Source organism: Monodelphis domestica, chromosome 4 (assembly GCF_027887165.1).
Source record: "Monodelphis domestica isolate mMonDom1 chromosome 4, mMonDom1.pri, whole genome shotgun sequence".
Taxonomy (NCBI): domain Eukaryota; kingdom Metazoa; phylum Chordata; class Mammalia; order Didelphimorphia; family Didelphidae; genus Monodelphis; species Monodelphis domestica.
The window spans coordinates 429,264,410-429,272,380 of record NC_077230.1 but is presented as its reverse complement, the minus strand read 5'-3'; positions in this window follow the sequence as shown (position 1 = coordinate 429,272,380).

Below are 7,971 nucleotides of genomic sequence, written 5' to 3'. Positions count from 1 at the left end.
AACTATTCATAAGCACGTGAAAAATTGTTCTAAATCTCTTATAATCAGAGAGATGCAAATCAAAACAACTCTGAGGTATCACCTTACACCTAGCAGATTGGCCAACATGACAGCAAAGGAAAGTAATGAATGCTGGAGGGGATGTCGCAAAATTTGGGACATTAATGCATTGCTGATGGGGCTGTGTACTGATCCAACCATTCTGGAAGGTAATTTGGAACTATGTCCAAAGAGCACTAAAAGATTGTCTGCCCTTTGATCCCGCTATAGCACTTCTGGGTTTGTACCCCAAATAAGGAAAAAGACATGTACAAGAATATTCATAGCTGTGCTCTTTGTGCTGGCAAAAAAAAAATTGGAAAATGAGGGGATGCCCTTCAATTGGGGAATGGATAAACAAATTGTGGTATATGTTGGTGATGGAATACTATTGTGCTAAAAGGAATAATAAAGTGCAGGAATTCCATGGATACTGGAACGACCTCCAGGAAGTGATGCAGAGTGATAGGAGCAGAGCCAGGAGAACATTGTACACAGAGACTGAGACACTGTGGCACAATTGAATGTAATGGATTTCTCCATTAATGGTAATGCAATGTCCCTGAACAATCTGAAGGGATCTATGAGAAAAAAAAAAACGGTATCCTTAAGCAGAAGAGAAAGTGTGGGAGTAAAAACACGGAGGAAAGGCAACTACTTGACTACAGTTGTTGAGGGGATATGATTGAGGAGAAATGCTAAATGAGCACCCTAATGCAAATACCAACTTCAAGGAATAGGGTTCGGAGCAAGGGCACATGTGATACCCAGTGGAATCACAAGTTGACTTGGGGAGGGTTGGTGGAAGGGGAGGTGAGGAAAAGAAAATGATCTCTGATTCCAATGCATAATGTATGAAAATGACCAAATAAAGTAATGTTTAAAAACTAAAAACTTAAAAAAAAAGGGAAATTGGATACAGACTATTAATGCCATGTTGGATTGCATAAAGAGATGTTGGGTATGATTGAGAGGTCCACAAACTTATTATCAGTGGGAAGGTAACAGGGTAGTTGAAAAAACATAATGTATACTTTTTTTAATCCTTCACTATTAGCATTAGAATCCATGCTGTGCAATGGAAGTTAAATGAGTGGCCCAAGGTCATATATCTTTGAATTATTTGAGGTCAGATTTGATCCCAGAACTTCTGATCTCTAGGCCTGGCTCTCAATCCACTGAGCTACACAACTACCCCAACCACTAATGCAGTCTTAAGAGAAGCATGTCCACTTCGAAGAATAAGGAGATAGCTGTCTTTCTGTACAATCAGATGGCACTTGGATTATTGTATTTGGTTGTAGATGACACAATTTACAAGTGGCAACAGTGAACTGGGGAATGTTCAGCCAGATTGGTGAGGGTTCTGGAGTCTCTGAAGATCAATTGAGGGAACTGCATATTAGAAAAATGCCTGGGGTTCCTAAGGAGTTGCAATAGGGGACTGCTAAAAAGTTTCAATAAAGAAAGACTGCAACATTATCAAAGCAGGGATAATGAACGTTTATTGTATGCAGCACGCAAGATTTAAAGTTCTCCTCAAGAGAAACAATCTATTCTCCCCAATCCTCCCCAGAATGTGAACAGGGGAGTTAACCCGTTCTCAGGAGATCTTGGAATTGTTTATGCAGCCTTGAACTGAGATTTCTATGTTTTGGTGTACTCAGCAGGAATAGTATGTGTCAAACACCTGGGAAGAGGAAGTTTTTCTCATGGGTTCCTGGAAGGTTCACTGCAATTCCCCATTTATTTTTAAGACATCAAATTCCTTTTGGTACAGGATCCCATTAATAGTTTTTTTGCAATTCAGCAAAACTAGTAATTAAAACTTTTAGCAAACAAGGCAAGCATAAGCAGATAAACAAAATCACAAGTGCACCAACTACAAGAAGAGTCATATCATGAAATAAGGAGGAAAACAATCCTTTTTATGTTTCAATCCAATTATACAAAGAATCTGCGATATGCTGTGGTTAGAGATCCTCCTGAAAGGATGAATCAATATTCTGAATTAATATACTGAGATTGTTAATATATTTGGTGATGTTTTCATGGTCCCATAATTCCTGTAATTGTAATTTAATTTTTTTCCAATGTTTTTGTGTCATTATTTACTCCTATATAGTAAGCAAAATGCAGTATATCTATAATCACATTTCATGTGTGTTTTCAATGACACATTCTACTTCATTTGTTAGATCAGTCATATTTTTCTGTAACATCATAATACTTTTGTAAAAACTTGTATCAATTTCTTTTTCTCTTTCTAATGCTGAGGTTACATTTGTAGCCAATGCTTTCAAATGATTGGCGTCATTCTCAAGAGAATGTAAGTTAGATACTGATTGTGCTAAAGATACAGAATCTATTATAGTAGAAGCCAATGAAGAAACTAATGCTACTATGCCTAATGCAATACAAGTAATACATCGTTTATGTTGTGGTCTTATTTTTTGTTGTAATACATAAAGAATTTGATCCCCTGGGCTACCATACCATGAATCTTTATGTTCAGTGGCAAAAAGGGCCATGCGTGGTCACTTAATGATTAAGACAGGCCCATCCACCTGTGATCCTACACAGTAACTGACCCTACAGTTGCTACAGGTTACATTCCAATATTCAAATATCTAACTCTTTTGCTTGTTATTTCAGTAATGTTCAAAGCTTCAGGATGATTATTTACTGTAGGTATAAAAGCATATCCCCCTGTTAGGCAAGTCTGAATGTCTAATGTAACACTTGTATTTACTGGTTTTTGGACTTTTCCATTATTAGAAACATTAACATAGTGATACATATTTACTTTATCCAATGCCAGGGCTGTCTTTCCATAATCAATCAAAATCTGTATGAAATTAGCAGAACGTAACCAATTAGCTCTGGGGGCATCACCCACAAAGGCAAGCTGTATCCTCCTATAAAACTATCATGAAATTTATAAGAATCCAGTTTCTTTCCAATACACCTTGTGTCGTTATGCCAAGATACCCAAATCATATTTTTCCAATGAATACATGGTGCCCTTTTAGATCTACACAATAGCAAGGGAGGAAACATATTAACAGTGTCTCTTTGTTCATATTCCATCACAGAAGGACAAATAGGTATTTCTTGTCCCCAAGTACCATCACAAGATTCCCCTAGCCAAACTAAATATTGCAGTTGGCTGTACCCTTTATATTTTACCCCTTTGTCTACACGATAAGATCCTATCCAGAAAGAGTCTGACAGGTCAGGATGACCATAATAATGCGCCTGCAGAGATCTGAGGGGCAGGCATTCAGGATGGTCTCGTGTGAGGCACACTAGGGGTGCCTCAACTAGTCCAGTCCAATTGAAAGACACAAACAATTATTGGCCTGATTATTGTCCTTAGCTTGTCTCTCAAAATGGTAAATGCCAGGAATATCAGAATTAGTTTTTGTATATAAGATGACTTACGGTAAAGTGTGTCCCATGCCGACATACTCTACCCAAGGTGGTTGTTCCCAAAAAACCCATCTCTTTATTCCAGGAGCTGTACTTAAATTCTGGAATAGAAGTAGAAGAGTCAGTATCTTATTGAGACGTAGTCGAGTCTCCTTGTGAGGCTTCCGGAGTCCCCTTCTCGTCCTTCTCTTTATGGTCAGTCAGTCTCTTGAACTCAGCAGGAAGGGAGCCATACACTGTCTTTACCTGTGGAGCCACAAACAAAGCCTTGGCCTTGCAGGACCACTGGGTGAGGTCCTTGCCAGGATTGATCATCATCTTTCCATATGACAAATTTTTCTTCTGTAGCAGGGAATACAGGAGTAGTGGTACCTCAATTTCGTTCATAAGAAAATGCAGAGAAAACATTTTCAGCTCTGGATATATTATTGGAAGTAAAGATCAAATTATTTATAGTATATACAGTTATTACCAATCGTTGATGTGGGGTGCTGTCTCCCCCTTTTTGTTTTAAAAGAAACATTTTTAGTATTTGATTACTATGCTCCACAATAGCTTGTCCTTGTGGAATGTATGGGATACCTGTGAGGTGTTGAATATCCCAAGTTTTACAAAAAAGAAAAAGTTGTTTGGAAGTATAAGCAGGTCCATTATCTGTTTTAAATGTTCTGGGGGGACCAGGCATCTGAAAAGTAAGCCCATAAAAACCCTGAATAAGTATCCACAGTGACATGGATATATTTAAGTCGTCCAAAGGACGGTTTGTGAGTCACATCCATTTGCCTTATATCTGTACTACTTAAGCCTCTGGGATTCACACCAATATACATTGGGGGATGGTTTGGAACACAATTAGGACACTTTTTCACAATACTCCTGGCTTCATCTTTAGTGAGTTGCAACATTTGGCCTAAAGCAGTACTATTTTGGTGAAATCTATGATGGATTCCTCAGCTAATTGCATATCAGTTAGATAACATTGAGCAATCAAAGCTTGATCTATGATATCATTTCCTTTAAAAATAGGTCCAGGTAAATTGGTATGACTGCGTACATGCATGGCATACACTGGATGTGTCCTTTGTCATATGACAGTTTGTAATTTACAGAATAACATTTGTACATTGCTTTGAGTAGATCTGATGACAGCTTGTTCTACACCTTGCAAAGACTGAAAAACATATTTAAAGTCCATTATGAGGTTGAAAGGCTCCTGAAATAACCAAAATTCTAGCAAAACAGCTGTTAATTCATTTTGTTGGGTAGAAGAAAAAGGAGTGGTAAAAATGACAGGTAGCTACCTTCCTTGTATACTCCTGCCTTATAACTAGCATTCGCATCAACATAAACATTAGGTCCTGATACTGGAAGATCTCTTAGAACACTAGGAAAAACAACAGGATGTTGGGACAAAAAAGAAAATTAACCTTGTGGAGTGTAGGTGGTAATAGCAATGGGGTATGCTAATAGTAAAGACTAAATATTTCTGTAGTATATCTTTAGCAATGGGTACCCAGATTTCGTGAGGATACCATCCTAAACCTGAAACCACATATTCTATGCCTTTCCATATTAATTGAGCCATAAGACAATCCACAATTATAACTTTGTAAAGCCTTTCCCGATTTGCTTTTTAGATGTAACCCTTCAATGACTCTTTGTTTCTGAGTTATGGCTGGTACATAATTGCTCAAAATAATTGCTCAGAATTTCCTTAATTTCAACTTCATTGCTAACTCATTCATCCTTTTCATTTTTGCTTTTGGTAATTATGTTTTCCTCTTTCTTTAATGAAATTAACCAATGGGTCATCTATTTAGTTGTATTTTTATTAAAAAAAGAAAAAAACAGATCCTAGATTTATTTAATTCTGCATTTTTTCTTTTGATTTTATTAAATTCTCTTTGGATTTTCAGGATTTTCTGTTTAATTGGACATTTCCTGATCTTTCCAGGGAACTGAAGTCAGTTGTATCCACAGACAGCCCTAGAGAGGTTAAGATGCCCTAGATCACATTAGGTGTCAACTGCTACTCTGAAACTTTTTATGAGCCAGAGTTCTTCCTGTCCTGTGTAAACCTCAAAATTTCTTAGACTTATAAATGTTGGAAATTTCACCATTGGGAAATTTCATACTTGAAAAATTCCCTATTGATAGTGGGTCTTGGCTATTGGAATGTGAACCCCATTGGCATGGGAGTTTCCTCCTCTTCCCTTCTTAAGATTACTTTAGGACAGAAACCTTTTGCTGAACAATGGAAAGGACTTTGACCTATGCTTAAAGCATAGAACAGGAATTTCGTTGAGTCATGATTGATTTTAGAATTGATTCAATGGAGATACTTTGAATCAATCTCCACCCTATTCAGTCCTAACAGGATTGAGTAAGGGCTGCAGCCTAGATCAAAATTTAATTATTCCAATCTCTATCCTCCTCAGGTTAACAGGATTTAGAAAGGGCTGTAGCAAAGGATCAAAGATTTAATTATTTGAAAATATGACCTTCAACAGACATGTGCAAAGGCCAGAGACCTCTGGGTGGTCCTGGGTTAAGCTAGAGCCTCCATTGGCACAGGGAAATTGATGGACAGGTGATTGGGAGATGTGAGGACTGAGGGGAGGGAACTTGGAGGGTTTTCCTGAAGGATAGGAGGGTCTGAAGACTGGGGGTGATTGAGGAGTTTGTCTGAGTGGTTGCTGTGTGCTCTGAGAAGCTTGCACTGAAGGAAGCTGAAGGTGGGGGCCCCGGAGACTGTTTCTCCATATTTGGTCACGTGAGTAATAGGGATTGATCTCCTTTCATTGCCCCAGCTATCTAAGGGCTTGGGCCTTTTGGCCCAGCCTAAACAGAAGGGGTATTCAAGCCCTATTCCCTTCTCTCCCCTTTCTCTCTCCCTCTATCTCTCTATCTCTAATTCCTTTCTTCCTCCTGTTTGTAATTAAAACTCCATAAAAGGTTGAAGACTGACTTGAGTTTTCATTAAGGAATTACATAGCTGAATTCCTTGGCGACCTTAAATTAATATATATCAGTGTTTTAAAAGTGATTTCCTTGTCACACCTGGTAGTTCCACCTAGTGGACAGAAGGAGACCAATAGCAAGAGAGGAATATCTGAGGCCAGGGATGATTGAGCCAGGCTGATTTGCATCTGATCATAGAGGGGCAAATGTTGGAGTCCATCCTCACCCATGAAGGGATTGTGTTGCATGTGAACCTGTTTATGGGTCTCAGCACTGTTGCAGAGTCAGGCCAGGAATCCTGCTCAGTTAGTTCCCCAAGGCATCCCAAATCATTTTTGGAAGAGAAATGATCAGGGAGTCAAGTCCATTAAAACTGGATCCTGTTTGGCTCTGTGACCTTGAGCTAGTTACTTAACCCCTATTGCCTGGCCCTTTTGCTCTGGAAACAATACATAGTATTGATTCTAATGCAGAAGGTAAGGGTTAAAAAAAGGGTTGTTCTGTGATAGACAAGAGATAAAAGGGTACCTGAATGTTGCTGTAAGGAGAAAGGAAAATAGTCCCCACCTGATCAATGTAAGCCACTGAACATCCCCTGGCAGGGTCACAGAACCCATTATAACTCCACCAGTCCATGGAGACACGTCTCCTCTCCCACTCAAGTCTTCTCTTCTTTGGGCTAAGCATCTCTAGTGCCCTCAATTGGTCCTTCAATTAAATATGTGTGTGCTCTAGTCTCTTCTCTGCTCATGACTCTCTATTGCCTACAGACTATCCTTGAGTGTTCTTGGTCTGTCATTAAATCTTAGCCATTCACAAAAGGGCATCAGGCCTTTCAGATACTTCTGGCCATGCATTGTGTGCTCAGACAGCATGAGTCTACATTTGGTACTCAGACTCACACTCTGTACTTTCCTTCCTCTGAACCGTTGTTTGGGCTATTTTCAGGATTTATACCGAACTTCTATATATGTTCTCTTTTGGTCCAATAACACTTGGACTGAGAGATTATTTTACCCATTTAACAGATCAGGAGACTGAGACACAGATAGGGACTTGCTAGTAAGACACACAGCCAGTAACATTTTGAGACAGAATTTGAACATAGGTCTTTCTCCCACTTAGGCTACCACTAGTCACTATGTCATGTCAGTAACTGTATCCATTGATGCTGCCAAAAGACCTTCCAAAAAGTCCTACCATGGCCTTCATGGCAGGAGAATGCTCACTGTTCCTTCATATTCTCCCCCCACTACAAAAGGTAGCTAGCTGACCTCATATTTGTCACTGTCCTGGCCAGTGTCACTTGGCTTTACTGGATACAAATGGGAGGCTCACTCTTCCTCACATTAAACTTCCCAATGAAGACCCAGGGATGGAGTACAAGCTCTACCAAAATAACAAGGAGAAAGGTCAAGGAAGCTGAAATATTTCTAACTTATGACTATCAATTTAGAAATTATTTTTAAGACAGCTGGCCATGGATGACCCAGGACAGAGGCCTGACGATCCTCATGCATGTGCCCCAGAGATTGCTCT